Genomic DNA, 14,165 nt, shown 5'->3' with positions numbered 1-14,165 from the left:
ATGCAGCGATTTACATGGGAAGCAGCTCCAGTTTGTTTTAAACAATCATCTTTACTACACAGAGCTACAATATTTTGTTCACAGCTAAAGGAGACAATAGCTGCATATAACTATGTAACAACATAACCGGGCCCCAACGTGCACATAGAGACTCCATGCAGTGACACCAATGTTATCTGGGACTTAAATATTGTCTGCATAAGTTGATTTCTATTACTAAGCAACATAGTATTAATCTCAGATTTAGTTATATTACCATTTGTGTAATGACTTAAAGTGTATATGGTGTCTGTGTTTAAGTTGCTTGAATCAAATCTTTCCCTTCCCTACTGTAATCAGTTCCTTTTCTGAGTTATGTGGTAAACCATTTATTCTTTCATACAAAGCCCTGCCTGCCTTTCTTTGTGTCTGGGGAAACCTTGCCTCTCTGCCAGGAATAGAGAAGAGCTGCTGCTGAAGGAGGAATAGTCCATCAAGGAATCCCTGACCTGTTCCACATAGTTTACACACTTGTTATACCGGGGTGTTACATTGTGTGTGACTGACCTTAGGAAGAAACCGGAGCCTCCGCTGCAGTGACCCAGCAACCAGGGCACGGGAGTATACAGTGCCGCTGGGAGTGATGAAGCTGCAGTAAAGATGTCTATTAGACCTAGCCTGCTGCAGCCCTTGTAGATTCTCATAAAAAAAGTTCTTCTTTTCTTGTCAAAATTAATAGCTAAGAATAGGCTGCTTGAGGCAGGCCCCTGTTAAGTGGCCTGCTACTGAAGGCAACAACTACAAACTGAGCTCCCTGTTCATGGAAGCGGGGTTATAGAGGAGAATGCGCTGAGCATCTTGGGAACAGTCAAAAGCTTTGAGCCGGTTGGTGCCTCAGATCAAGATCCTACTCTACACCCCAATGTGAATCCTTGTGGAGTCCAGTGTACCCCACAGAAGAAATTAATGTGTCACACCCATTGGCAGCAACCTTAGAATAGCTGCTGACGGGCACAATTGAGAAAGGAAGGGGGGGGGGGGGACATTTGAATCCAGCACATAGATGCAATTCAAATATGTAATTTGAACCTTCCTATTTTAAAATATAATGGATGAACCTCACCCTGTGAGAACAATCTTCATGATATAGAGATCTCATATGCAAAATAAGTATGAGTTGGGATAGGGCTGGGGAGGGTGGCTGCTCAGGCAGCCCCTCCCCCGTCAAGTTAAGGAGATTCAACTGAGGAAGCACAAGGGAACTCTCGTCTGGGGACAACAACTGCAGGGAGACCACATCTTTTCAGATGAACATGGGAGGGCGGAAGGCTGCCTAATTCTGAAGCACCATCAAATATCAAACCATATGCAATAACTAGTACAAGCATTCCTGGGGGAAGGTCTGCAGGAGACGAATTTGCATAGGGTGATGTCATCCAAGCAGTGGGCCAAAGTTGGCTGGAACCCTCATCTGCATATGAAAAGAGAAAAGGGTTATGCAGGGCATGGCGGCCTTTTGCGGCGCTTGGATGACCCCTAGTTCGCATTAAACACCTCCACCCTCCTTCGGTGTGGGGCTCATGTTGACTATGCCCCAGCCCCTGAAGCATTCAAGCTGATTTCTTGCAGCAGCTGGGCACTGTAACAGCTCCAGAGCTGCTCTGTAAGGCAAATAAAAGGGTGTGGGCCCTGCAGCACTACCTGTAGTTCGCATTGTGCGTTGGAAGGCACAAAGTAAGCAGACGGGAGAAGTCAGGATAGTGCGCAAGGGCATAGAAGGGAGCGGCTCAAGAAAAGAGAAGTGGAAACAGACAGCAAACTAGGCTGGAGAGAGACCTGAGACAAAGAGATCTGAATTATACGAGAGCCGACCAGGGGAAACACAAATTATGCAGTCAAGTTTCCCACATTAGGGGAAATCGCAGGGGCAGCACAGCCAGAGTGCAATGGGTGAGCCTTGCCCTGGGAGAAGCACCTTCAAGATCATAGTATCTCACCTGGCAGGTAAGTAGGAGTTGGGCTAGAGCTGGGGAGGGTCGCTGCTCGGGCACCCCCCTGTCAAGTGAAGGAGATCCAACTGAGGCAGCACAATGGAACTCTCGAAAGAAGAACAAGGCTAGAGGAAGATCTGAGACAAAGAAATCTGACTTTTACCAGAGCTGACCAGCGGAAAACACAAACACAGTCCCCCACTACCACAAATAATGCAGGCGAGTTTCCCACATTTGGGGAAATCACAGGGGTCAGCATACCCAGAATGCAATGAATGAACCTCACCCTGGGTGAACAATCTTCATGACCATGGTGTCTCCTATGCAAAATAAGTATGATTTGGGATAGGGCTGGGGAGGGCCGCTGCTCAGGCACATCTCTGTCAAGTAAAGGAAATTCAACTGAGGCAGCACAAGGGAACTCTCATCTGGGGACAACAACTGCAGGGAGAACACATATTTTCAGATGAACATGGGAGGGCAGAAGGCTGCCTAATACTGAAGCACCCCCAAACAACAAACCAAATGCAACAACTAGTGCAAGCATTCCTGGGGGAAGGCCTGCAGCAGATGGATTTGCATATGGTGATGTTATCCAAGCAGTGGGTCAAAGTTGGCTTCAACCCTCATCTGCATATGAAAAGAGAAAAGGGGCGTGCAGGGCATGGCGGCCTTTTGCGCTGCTTGAATGACCCCTAGATCGCATTAAACACCCCCACCCTCCTTTGGTGTGGGGCTCATGTTGGCCATGCCCCATCCCATGAAGCATTCAAGCTGATTTCTTGCAGCAGCTGGGCACTGTAACAGCTCCAGAGCTGCTCTGTAAGGCAAGTAAAAGGGTGTGGGCCCTGCAGCACTACCTGTAGTTTGCATTGTGCATTGGAAGGCACAAAGTAAGCAGACGGGAGGAGAAGTCAGGATAGTGCACAAGGGTATAGAAGGGAGGGGCTCAAGAAAAGAGAAGTGGAAACAGACAGCAAACTAGGCTGGAGAGAGACCTGAGACAAAGAGATCTGAATTATACGAGAGCCGACCAGGGGAAACACAAATTATGCAGTCAAGTTTCCCACATTTGGGGAAATTGCAGGGGCAGCACACCCAGAGTGCAATGGGTGAGCCTTGCCCTGGGAGAAGCACCTTCATGATCATAATATCTCACCTGGCAGGTAAGTAGGAGTTGGGCTAGAGCTGGGGAGGGTCGCTGCTCGGGCACCCCCCTGTCAAGTGAAGGAGATCCAACTGAGGCAGCACAAAGGAACTCTCGAAAGAAGAACAAGGCTAGAGGAAGATCTGAGACAAAGAAATCTGACTTTTACCAGAGCTGACCAGAGGAAAGCACAAACACAGTCCACCACTACCACAAATAATGCAGTCGAGTTTCCCACATTTGGGGAAATCACAGGGGTCAGCATACCCAGAGTGCAATGAATGAACCGCACCCTGGGAGAACAATCTTCATAACAATGGTATCTCCTATGCAAAATAAGTATGATTTGGGATATGGCTGGGGAGGGCCGCTGCTCAGGCACATCTCTGTCAAGTAAAGGAGATTCAACTGAGGCAGCACAAGGGAACTCTCATCTGGGGACAACAACTGCAGGGAGAACACATATTTTCAGATGAACATGGGAGGGCAGAAGGCTGCCTAATACTGAAGCACCCCCAAACAACAAACCAAATGCAACAACTAGTGCAAGCATTCCTGGGGGAAGGCCTGCAGCAGATAGATTTGCATATGGTGATGTCATCCAAGCAGTGGGTCAAAGTTGGCTTCAACCCTCGTCTGCATATGAAAAGAGAAAAGGGGCGTGCAGGGCATGGTGGCCTTTTGCGGCACTTGGCTGACCCCTAGTTTGCATTAAACACCTCCACCCTCCTTCGGTGTGGGGCTCATGTTGGCTATGCCCCAGCCCCTGAAGCATTCAAGCTGATTTCTTGCAGCAGCTGGGCACTGTAACAGCTCCAGAGCTGCTCTGTAAGGCAAGTAAAAGGGTGTGGGCCCTGCAGCACTACCTGTAGTTCGCATTGTGCGTTGGAAGGCACAAAGTAAGCAGAAAGGAGGAGAAGTCAGGATAGTGCGCAAGGGCATAGAAGGGAGCGGCTCAAGAAAAGAGAAGTGGAAACAGACAGCAAACTAGGCTGGAGAGAGACCTGAGACAAAGAGATCTGAATTATACGAGACCTGACCAGGGGAAACACAAATTATGCAGTCAAGTTTCCCACATTTGGGGAAATCGCAGGAGCAGCACACCCAGAGTGCAATGGGTGAGCCTTGCCCTGGGAGAAGCACCTTCATGATCATAGTATCTCACCTGGCAGGTAAGTAGGAGTTGGGCTAGAGCTGGGGAGGGTCGCTGCTCGGGCACCCCCCTGTCAAGTGAAGGAGATCCAACTGAGGCAGCACAAGGGAACTCTCGAAAGAAGAACAAGGCTAGAGGAAGATCTGAGACAAAGAAATCTGACTTTTACCAGAGCTGACCAGAGGAAAGCACAAACACAGTCCACCACTACCACAAACAATGCAGTCGAGTTTCCCACATTTGGGGAAATCACAGGGGTCAGCATACCCAGAGTGCAATGAATGAACCGCACCCTGGGAGAACAATCTTCATAACAATGGTATCTCCTATGCAAAATAAGTATGATTTGGGATATGGCTGGGGAGGGCCGCTGCTCAGGCACATCTCTGTCAAGTAAAGGAGATTCAACTGAGGCAGCACAAGGGAACTCTCATCTGGGGACAACAACTGCAGGGAGAACACATATTTTCAGATGAACATGGGAGGGCAGAAGGCTGCCTAATACTGAAGCACCCCCAAACAACAAACCAAATGCAACAACTAGTGCAAGCATTCCTGGGGGAAGGCCTGCAGCAGATAGATTTGCATATGGTGATGTCATCCAAGCAGTGGGTCAAAGTTGGCTTCAACCCTCGTCTGCATATGAAAAGAGAAAAGGGGCGTGCAGGGCATGGTGGCCTTTTGCGGCACTTGGCTGACCCCTAGTTTGCATTAAACACCTCCACCCTCCTTCGGTGTGGGGCTCATGTTGGCTATGCCCCAGCCCCTGAAGCATTCAAGCTGATTTCTTGCAGCAGCTGGGCACTGTAACAGCTCCAGAGCTGCTCTGTAAGGCAAGTAAAAGGGTGTGGGCCCTGCAGCACTACCTGTAGTTCGCATTGTGCGTTGGAAGGCACAAAGTAAGCAGAAAGGAGGAGAAGTCAGGATAGTGCGCAAGGGCATAGAAGGGAGCGGCTCAAGAAAAGAGAAGTGGAAACAGACAGCAAACTAGGCAGGAGAGAGACCTGAGACAAAGAGATCTGAATTATACGAGACCTGACCAGGGGAAACACAAATTATGCAGTCAAGTTTCCCACATTTGGGGAAATCGCAGGGGCAGCACACCCAGAGTGCAATAGGTGAGCCTTGCCCTGGGAGAAGCACCTTCATGATCATAGTATCTCACCTGGCAGGTAAGTAGGAGTTGGGCTAGAGCTGGGGAGGGTCGCTGCTCGGGCACCCCCCTGTCAAGTGAAGGAGATCCAACTGAGGCAGCACAAGGAAACTCTCGAAAGAAGAACAAGGCTAGAGGAAGATCTGAAACAAAGAAATCTGACTTTTACCAGAGGTCAGAGGAAAACACAAACACAGTCCCCCACTACCAACAAATAAAGCAGTCGCGTTTCCCACATTTGGGGAAATCACAGGGGTCAGCATACCCAGAATGCAATGAATGAACCTCACCCTGGGTGAACAATCTTCATGACCATGGTGTCTCCTATGCAAAATAAGTATGATTTGGGATAGGGCTGGGGAGGGCCGCTGCTCAGGCACATCTCTGTCAAGTAAAGGAAATTCAACTGAGGCAGCACAAGGGAACTCTCATCTGGGGACAACAACTGCAGGGAGAACACATATTTTCAGATGAACATGGGAGGGCAGAAGGCTGCCTAATACTGAAGCACCCCCAAACAACAAACCAAATGCAACAACTAGTGCAAGCATTCCTGGGGGAAGGCCTGCAGCAGATGGATTTGCATATGGTGATGTTATCCAAGCAGTGGGTCAAAGTTGGCTTCAACCCTCATCTGCATATGAAAAGAGAAAAGGGGCGTGCAGGGCATGGCGGCCTTTTGCGCTGCTTGAATGACCCCTAGATCGCATTAAACACCCCCACCCTCCTTTGGTGTGGGGCTCATGTTGGCCATGCCCCATCCCATGAAGCATTCAAGCTGATTTCTTGCAGCAGCTGGGCACTGTAACAGCTCCAGAGCTGCTCTGTAAGGCAAGTAAAAGGGTGTGGGCCCTGCAGCACTACCTGTAGTTTGCATTGTGCATTGGAAGGCACAAAGTAAGCAGACGGGAGGAGAAGTCAGGATAGTGCACAAGGGTATAGAAGGGAGGGGCTCAAGAAAAGAGAAGTGGAAACAGACAGCAAACTAGGCTGGAGAGAGACCTGAGACAAAGAGATCTGAATTATACGAGAGCCGACCAGGGGAAACACAAATTATGCAGTCAAGTTTCCCACATTTGGGGAAATTGCAGGGGCAGCACACCCAGAGTGCAATGGGTGAGCCTTGCCCTGGGAGAAGCACCTTCATGATCATAATATCTCACCTGGCAGGTAAGTAGGAGTTGGGCTAGAGCTGGGGAGGGTCGCTGCTCGGGCACCCCCCTGTCAAGTGAAGGAGATCCAACTGAGGCAGCACAAAGGAACTCTCGAAAGAAGAACAAGGCTAGAGGAAGATCTGAGACAAAGAAATCTGACTTTTACCAGAGCTGACCAGAGGAAAGCACAAACACAGTCCACCACTACCACAAATAATGCAGTCGAGTTTCCCACATTTGGGGAAATCACAGGGGTCAGCATACCCAGAGTGCAATGAATGAACCGCACCCTGGGAGAACAATCTTCATAACAATGGTATCTCCTATGCAAAATAAGTATGATTTGGGATATGGCTGGGGAGGGCCGCTGCTCAGGCACATCTCTGTCAAGTAAAGGAGATTCAACTGAGGCAGCACAAGGGAACTCTCATCTGGGGACAACAACTGCAGGGAGAACACATATTTTCAGATGAACATGGGAGGGCAGAAGGCTGCCTAATACTGAAGCACCCCCAAACAACAAACCAAATGCAACAACTAGTGCAAGCATTCCTGGGGGAAGGCCTGCAGCAGATAGATTTGCATATGGTGATGTCATCCAAGCAGTGGGTCAAAGTTGGCTTCAACCCTCGTCTGCATATGAAAAGAGAAAAGGGGCGTGCAGGGCATGGTGGCCTTTTGCGGCACTTGGCTGACCCCTAGTTTGCATTAAACACCTCCACCCTCCTTCGGTGTGGGGCTCATGTTGGCTATGCCCCAGCCCCTGAAGCATTCAAGCTGATTTCTTGCAGCAGCTGGGCACTGTAACAGCTCCAGAGCTGCTCTGTAAGGCAAGTAAAAGGGTGTGGGCCCTGCAGCACTACCTGTAGTTCGCATTGTGCGTTGGAAGGCACAAAGTAAGCAGAAAGGAGGAGAAGTCAGGATAGTGCGCAAGGGCATAGAAGGGAGCGGCTCAAGAAAAGAGAAGTGGAAACAGACAGCAAACTAGGCTGGAGAGAGACCTGAGACAAAGAGATCTGAATTATACGAGACCTGACCAGGGGAAACACAAATTATGCAGTCAAGTTTCCCACATTTGGGGAAATCGCAGGAGCAGCACACCCAGAGTGCAATGGGTGAGCCTTGCCCTGGGAGAAGCACCTTCATGATCATAGTATCTCACCTGGCAGGTAAGTAGGAGTTGGGCTAGAGCTGGGGAGGGTCGCTGCTCGGGCACCCCCCTGTCAAGTGAAGGAGATCCAACTGAGGCAGCACAAGGGAACTCTCGAAAGAAGAACAAGGCTAGAGGAAGATCTGAGACAAAGAAATCTGACTTTTACCAGAGCTGACCAGAGGAAAGCACAAACACAGTCCACCACTACCACAAACAATGCAGTCGAGTTTCCCACATTTGGGGAAATCACAGGGGTCAGCATACCCAGAGTGCAATGAATGAACCGCACCCTGGGAGAACAATCTTCATAACAATGGTATCTCCTATGCAAAATAAGTATGATTTGGGATATGGCTGGGGAGGGCCGCTGCTCAGGCACATCTCTGTCAAGTAAAGGAGATTCAACTGAGGCAGCACAAGGGAACTCTCATCTGGGGACAACAACTGCAGGGAGAACACATATTTTCAGATGAACATGGGAGGGCAGAAGGCTGCCTAATACTGAAGCACCCCCAAACAACAAACCAAATGCAACAACTAGTGCAAGCATTCCTGGGGGAAGGCCTGCAGCAGATAGATTTGCATATGGTGATGTCATCCAAGCAGTGGGTCAAAGTTGGCTTCAACCCTCGTCTGCATATGAAAAGAGAAAAGGGGCGTGCAGGGCATGGTGGCCTTTTGCGGCACTTGGCTGACCCCTAGTTTGCATTAAACACCTCCACCCTCCTTCGGTGTGGGGCTCATGTTGGCTATGCCCCAGCCCCTGAAGCATTCAAGCTGATTTCTTGCAGCAGCTGGGCACTGTAACAGCTCCAGAGCTGCTCTGTAAGGCAAGTAAAAGGGTGTGGGCCCTGCAGCACTACCTGTAGTTCGCATTGTGCGTTGGAAGGCACAAAGTAAGCAGAAAGGAGGAGAAGTCAGGATAGTGCGCAAGGGCATAGAAGGGAGCGGCTCAAGAAAAGAGAAGTGGAAACAGACAGCAAACTAGGCAGGAGAGAGACCTGAGACAAAGAGATCTGAATTATACGAGACCTGACCAGGGGAAACACAAATTATGCAGTCAAGTTTCCCACATTTGGGGAAATCGCAGGGGCAGCACACCCAGAGTGCAATAGGTGAGCCTTGCCCTGGGAGAAGCACCTTCATGATCATAGTATCTCACCTGGCAGGTAAGTAGGAGTTGGGCTAGAGCTGGGGAGGGTCGCTGCTCGGGCACCCCCCTGTCAAGTGAAGGAGATCCAACTGAGGCAGCACAAGGAAACTCTCGAAAGAAGAACAAGGCTAGAGGAAGATCTGAAACAAAGAAATCTGACTTTTACCAGAGGTCAGAGGAAAACACAAACACAGTCCCCCACTACCAACAAATAAAGCAGTCGCGTTTCCCACATTTGGGGAAATCACAGGGGTCAGCATACCCAGAATGCAATGAATGAACCTCACCCTGGGAGAGTAATCTTCATGACCATGGTATCTCCTATGCAAAATAAGTATGATTTGGGATAGGGCTGGGGAGGGCCGCTGCTCATGCACATCTCTGTCAAGTAAAGGAGATTCAACTGAGGCAGCACAAGGGAACTCTCATCTGGGGACAACAACTGCAGGGAGAACACATATTTTCAGATGAACATGGGAGGGCAGAAGGCTGCCTAATACTGAAGCACCCCCAAACAACAAACCAAATGCAACAACTAGTGCAAGCATTCCTGGGGGAAGTTCTGCAGAAGACGGATTTGCATACGGTGATGTCATCCAAGCAGTGGGTCAAAGTTGGCTTCAACCCTCATCTGCATATGAAAAGAGAAAAGGGGCGTGCAGGGCATGGCGGCCTTTTGCGGTGCTTGGATGACCCCTAGTTCGCATTAAACACCCCACCCTCCTTTGGTGTGGGGCTCATGTTGGCCATGCCCCATCCCCTGAAGCATTCAAGCTGATTTATTGCAGCAGCTGGGCACTGTAACAGCTCCAGAGCTGCTCTGAACGGCAAGTAAAAGGGTGTGGGCCCTGCAGCACTACCTGTAGTTTGCATTGTGCATTGGAAGGCACAAAGTAAGCAGACGGGAGAAGTCAGGATAGTGCGCAAGGGCATAGAAGGGAGCGGCTCAAGAAAAGAGAAGTTGAAACAGACAGCAAACTAGGCTGGAGAGAGACCTGAGACAAAGAGATCTGAATTATACGAGAGCCGACCAGGGGAAACACAAATTATGCAGTCAAGTTTCCCACATTTGGGGAAATCGCAGGAGCAGCACACCCAGAGTGCAATGGGTGAGCCTTGCCCTGGGAGAAGCACCTACATGATCATAGTATCTCACCTGCCAGGTAAGTAGAAGTTGGGCTAGAGCTGGGGAGGGTCGCTGCTCGGGTACCCCCCTGTCAAGTGAAGGAGATCCAACTGAGGCAGCACAAGGGAACTCTCGAAAGAAGAACAAGGCTAAAGGAAGATCTGAGACAAAGAAATCTGACTTTTACCAGAGCTGACCAGAGGAAAGCACAAACACAGTCCCCCACTACCACAAATAAAGCAGTCGAGTTTCCCACATTTGGGGAAATCACAGGGGTCAGCATACCCAGAATGCAATGAATGAACCTCACCGTGGGAGAACAATCTTCATGACCATGGTATCTCCTATGCAAAATAAGTATGATTTGGGATAGGGCTGGGGAGGGCCGCTGCTCAGGCACATCTCTGTCAAGTAAAGGAGATTCAACTGAGGCAGCACAAGGGAACTCTCATCTGGGGACAACAACTGCAGGGAGAACACATATTTTCAGATGAACATGGGAGGGCAGAAGGCTGCCTAATACTGAAGCACCCCCAAACAACAAACCAAATGCAACAACTAGTGCAAGCATTCCTGGGGGAAGGCCTGCAGCAGATGGATTTGCATACGGTGATGTCATCCAAGCAGTGGGTCAAAGTTGGCTTCAACCCTCGTCTGCATATGAAAAGAGAAAAGGGGCGTGCAGGGCATGGCGGCCTTTTGCGGCGCTTGGATGACCCCTAGTTCACATTAAACACCTCCACCCTCCTTCGGTGTGGGGCTCATGTTGGCTATGCCCCAGCCCCTGAAGCATTCAAGCTGATTTCTTGCAGCAGCTGGGCACTGTAACAGCTCCAGAGCTGCTCTGTACGGCAAGTAAAAGGGTGTGGGCCCTGCAGCACTACCTGTAGTTTGCATTGTGCATTGGAAGGCACAAAGTAAGCAGACAGGAGGAGAAGTCAGGATAGTGCACAAGGGTATAAAAGGGAGGGGCTCATGAAAAAAGAAGTGGAAACAGACAGCAAACTAGGCTGGAGAGAGACCTGAGACAAAGAGATCTGAATTATACGAGAGCCGACCAGGGGAAACACAAATTATGCAGTCAAGCTTCCCACATTTGGGGAAATCAGAGTGCAATGGGTGAGCCTTGCCCTGGGAGAAGCACCTTCATGATCATAGTATCTCACCTGGCAGGTAAGTAGGAGTTGGGCTAGAGCTGGGGAGGGTCGCTGCTCGGGCACCCCCCTGTCAAGTGATAAAGCTAAATATTTATCGTGTATATAACCCTTTATGAGGTCTAAGAACAATGTACGCTATCTACGTAAGAAGTACCGTAAGGGTACGCAAGTTGCGTATCGATCGCTTAGCCGTGATCGAGACGCTCAGGCGTCACGTTCACTCACGGCCAAGTGATCGCAGGCAGGCAGACTATCGGCTGTGGACTTATCGTAATGATTCGCTATAGCGTAGCAGCGCTCGGGACCACGAGGAGATCACCAGCGATGCAGACGCTCACAACGTTAAACCTTTATATCTATACCTTTGGCAATGTACACAGCAAACCTTAGTGTAGAGACAAAGTGTAAGTGCAACCTTGTGTAACCTGATTAACTACAAAGCTGCTTGAGCGTCACCGACGCTCAGGGAATACTTAACACTAAAAAGAATACACAGATACCTGGGCTTAGGGTCCGAAACCTATTATATGTATTATGACTATTATACTTGCAAAAAGAATCACAGTACAAAGCATACACTACAATATAACATAAACCAACTAACCAGATAACTACACAGGAAATACAATACAATACAATTAAGTCTAATCAAGGGAAAAATACGAGAGAAAGAGAAGAGAGGGAGAGAGAGAAATGGCTCACAGTTGTTAGGGTCTCCTGCCCTGTGCTGCCACGTCGTCATGGCAACCGGGAGACAAGTGCTAGCGGAGTAACCTGAGCGCAGCTGATACTCCGGTTCGGGTCTTTTGCTGTGCAGTGGTTATAGGCTCTGTGCATGGCAGGGGATCCGGTGCTGGTTTTTGTGCTCACAGTTTGTGAGGTCTGAGTGGGGCGTGGACAGCACCTGCTTTATAAGGCCTCTTTTCAGGGTAAGCAGATGCTGCTGAATCTTTGTTGGTTAGTCAGTTTCTGAAAGTTAGCCAGTACTGTGTAGCTTTGTATTTGTTTGTTGCTTACTGCAAATAGGCCTGGGGATTTGGTATTACACTCTGCCAATCCAGACCTAGCAGTAAGACTGGAGTCAGTCGTTTAGCTTGCTGGGGTTCTGTTACTACTCTGTGAACTTAGCAAGTTTGCGGCTGTATTCTAAGACTTGCCTGTCTAATCCTGTCTCACTGTGCTAGGTGTCAGGGGTCAGTTTAGTGGCAGTAAACCGAACCTGTGCACTGCAAGTGAGAATTAGGATTGTGGAGAATCTCCTTGTGTCTATCATTCCATCTCTGACCAAGGAGTTTACTGCCACACCCGTTGGTAACCCTTTAGGGTTTTGCTGTTGCCCTTAGCAACAGCATTTCGGGTTTTCTATGTATTAAAACACAACATCTTGCTTTTCACATCTGAGCAGTTCTAATACAAGGGAGATACCCAGTTCCTTAGCCTCTGGGCTTCTCTGTTCACGTTGTGTGTATTTTGTTACCCTACCACCTTCTGTGTACGTTATGTCATATTCCCTAGTCTGTCTGTGAGTCCATTTGTTTTGCATAACAGTTCAAACACCAGTACATTCCTGCAGGCACTGGAGTGCATAACAGTCCTGACACCAGTACTTTCCTGCAGGCACTGGTGTGCATAACAACAGTAAGACAGAATGATTACGGAGAGAACTTACGCACAAGGGGAACGATCGCATGCGCCTCGATATCCAGCTCCCGATTATCAGCAATGAGAACCGTTGAAGAGAGTGAAGTTGGATATGGTCGGCCTGCTATTTATGCCCCACACACAATACAATTCAATGGTCCCTACAATCTCATTGTTCATTGGACACAGGAATTCGGCTTCGCATTATAACAAAAGGTCATAGGTTGATTCATACAGGTGGGCTGTGACTATTTCCAACTGCTCAGGTGGGAGGGAAACTGGGTTTCCCGCCGCATGGGTAATAAAGTGCAAATAAAGTAAATGTTCATAAACTTCTTATGTCCATAACTATTCGCACGAGCGATTGATCTGCTTCAAACCAACACCGGAATATTTCTAATTAAATATTCTTCCGATGGATACTAAACACCACTGTATTACTCCTATCTGACCCTTCGTATCAAACAAAGAGGGATTCCTTTGTTCATAAACATTCTATATTAACCAAACTTTCAGAATCTATCAAAGGGACCATGATCTACAAAATACATTATTAGTGAAAATATGTAACGATTGAGTCGCACGCTACGACTACACAAACTTTACCGTAAATACGCATACCGTGCACCAGCGGGTGTACGCAACAGCGGGTATGCGCCTTCACGGGAGAGCGCACGCATGCGCAGTGTGGACCAGTGTGAGGTGCAAATATGGCAGTGTGTATAGAGATATTTTTCTGACTTTGACAGTCCACCCTTTGGCAGTCAATAATAACTGCCACCTTCTAAAACATTTCAAAAGGAGAAAAATATATGTCAGGGGTTAATTCATTTCCATGGTTGGGTGAGGGAGGAGAGAGGAGTAGGTGTGAAGAGGGTATGACCTAGTGTGATAGCAGAAGCATGTGTGTATGAGTCCATGTTTGGGGGGTCATGTATCATCGTGCCGTACAGGTTGTAAATCAAGCTTCGAGGTATTGCGAAGTATACATTTGAATTCCTTCTTATCCCGTGGTACGGGTCTGTGGATGGGCTGTCAAACTTTACCGAGCTCTTTTCGGATTTTGAACAAAATGGGGAGCACATTTTAGTTGATGATACATGAATGGGGGAATATGTGATTGCTGATATCTGTGCCTGTATTCCCTATACTATGTGTGTCATTACCTGAGGGTTGTAGAAATTAAGAAAAGACATAATTACGGTAAATGCGGTGGTATTCTATGTCAGGTTAATGTACATCTGTCGGTTGAAGTTTTGTTCGGTATCAGTTGAAAGTCGTCTTCTTTGTGCTGTTTTGCTCATTAGGCGTGAGCAATAAGCTTTGTCAATGCCATTAGATTTACAAAAAATGTTGGG

General features: G+C 48.6%; 16 non-coding genes across 16 annotated transcripts; all 16 read right to left on the bottom strand.

Annotated features, from left to right (window-relative positions):
- Positions 1 to 1,828: 1,828 nt before the first annotated feature.
- On the bottom strand, positions 1,829 to 1,991 carry LOC134938125 (U1 spliceosomal RNA). The gene has a single exon (XR_010180766.1). It is a non-coding gene; the product is annotated as a U1 spliceosomal RNA (small nuclear RNA).
- Positions 1,992 to 2,143: 152 nt separating this feature from the next.
- Positions 2,144 to 2,307, bottom strand: LOC134938014 (U1 spliceosomal RNA). Its single transcript, XR_010180687.1, has one exon. It is a non-coding gene; the product is annotated as a U1 spliceosomal RNA (small nuclear RNA).
- Positions 2,308 to 2,981: 674 nt separating this feature from the next.
- LOC134938038 (U1 spliceosomal RNA) lies at positions 2,982 to 3,144 on the bottom strand. Its single transcript, XR_010180705.1, has one exon. It is a non-coding gene; the product is annotated as a U1 spliceosomal RNA (small nuclear RNA).
- A 152-nt stretch (positions 3,145 to 3,296) lies between these two features.
- Positions 3,297 to 3,460, bottom strand: LOC134937996 (U1 spliceosomal RNA). The gene has a single exon (XR_010180671.1). It is a non-coding gene; the product is annotated as a U1 spliceosomal RNA (small nuclear RNA).
- Positions 3,461 to 4,134: 674 nt separating this feature from the next.
- Positions 4,135 to 4,297, bottom strand: LOC134938056 (U1 spliceosomal RNA). The gene has a single exon (XR_010180719.1). It is a non-coding gene; the product is annotated as a U1 spliceosomal RNA (small nuclear RNA).
- Positions 4,298 to 4,449: 152 nt separating this feature from the next.
- Positions 4,450 to 4,613, bottom strand: LOC134938010 (U1 spliceosomal RNA). The gene has a single exon (XR_010180683.1). It is a non-coding gene; the product is annotated as a U1 spliceosomal RNA (small nuclear RNA).
- A 674-nt stretch (positions 4,614 to 5,287) lies between these two features.
- On the bottom strand, positions 5,288 to 5,450 carry LOC134938092 (U1 spliceosomal RNA). The gene has a single exon (XR_010180742.1). It is a non-coding gene; the product is annotated as a U1 spliceosomal RNA (small nuclear RNA).
- Positions 5,451 to 5,599: 149 nt separating this feature from the next.
- Positions 5,600 to 5,764, bottom strand: LOC134938036 (U1 spliceosomal RNA). Its single transcript, XR_010180703.1, has one exon. It is a non-coding gene; the product is annotated as a U1 spliceosomal RNA (small nuclear RNA).
- A 674-nt stretch (positions 5,765 to 6,438) lies between these two features.
- LOC134938037 (U1 spliceosomal RNA) lies at positions 6,439 to 6,601 on the bottom strand. Its single transcript, XR_010180704.1, has one exon. It is a non-coding gene; the product is annotated as a U1 spliceosomal RNA (small nuclear RNA).
- A 152-nt stretch (positions 6,602 to 6,753) lies between these two features.
- On the bottom strand, positions 6,754 to 6,917 carry LOC134937994 (U1 spliceosomal RNA). The gene has a single exon (XR_010180670.1). It is a non-coding gene; the product is annotated as a U1 spliceosomal RNA (small nuclear RNA).
- A 674-nt stretch (positions 6,918 to 7,591) lies between these two features.
- LOC134938054 (U1 spliceosomal RNA) lies at positions 7,592 to 7,754 on the bottom strand. Its single transcript, XR_010180718.1, has one exon. It is a non-coding gene; the product is annotated as a U1 spliceosomal RNA (small nuclear RNA).
- Positions 7,755 to 7,906: 152 nt separating this feature from the next.
- On the bottom strand, positions 7,907 to 8,070 carry LOC134938009 (U1 spliceosomal RNA). Its single transcript, XR_010180682.1, has one exon. It is a non-coding gene; the product is annotated as a U1 spliceosomal RNA (small nuclear RNA).
- Positions 8,071 to 8,744: 674 nt separating this feature from the next.
- LOC134938090 (U1 spliceosomal RNA) lies at positions 8,745 to 8,907 on the bottom strand. Its single transcript, XR_010180741.1, has one exon. It is a non-coding gene; the product is annotated as a U1 spliceosomal RNA (small nuclear RNA).
- Positions 8,908 to 9,056: 149 nt separating this feature from the next.
- Positions 9,057 to 9,221, bottom strand: LOC134938059 (U1 spliceosomal RNA). The gene has a single exon (XR_010180722.1). It is a non-coding gene; the product is annotated as a U1 spliceosomal RNA (small nuclear RNA).
- A 670-nt stretch (positions 9,222 to 9,891) lies between these two features.
- LOC134938029 (U1 spliceosomal RNA) lies at positions 9,892 to 10,054 on the bottom strand. Its single transcript, XR_010180699.1, has one exon. It is a non-coding gene; the product is annotated as a U1 spliceosomal RNA (small nuclear RNA).
- Positions 10,055 to 10,206: 152 nt separating this feature from the next.
- LOC134937992 (U1 spliceosomal RNA) lies at positions 10,207 to 10,370 on the bottom strand. The gene has a single exon (XR_010180669.1). It is a non-coding gene; the product is annotated as a U1 spliceosomal RNA (small nuclear RNA).
- Between the last annotated feature and the right edge of the window lie 3,795 nt (positions 10,371 to 14,165).

The sequence above is a fragment of the Pseudophryne corroboree genome, chromosome 6 (genome assembly GCF_028390025.1).
Source record: "Pseudophryne corroboree isolate aPseCor3 chromosome 6, aPseCor3.hap2, whole genome shotgun sequence".
NCBI lineage: Eukaryota > Metazoa > Chordata > Amphibia > Anura > Myobatrachidae > Pseudophryne > Pseudophryne corroboree.
This window is presented reverse-complemented; position numbering and strand designations above follow the sequence as displayed.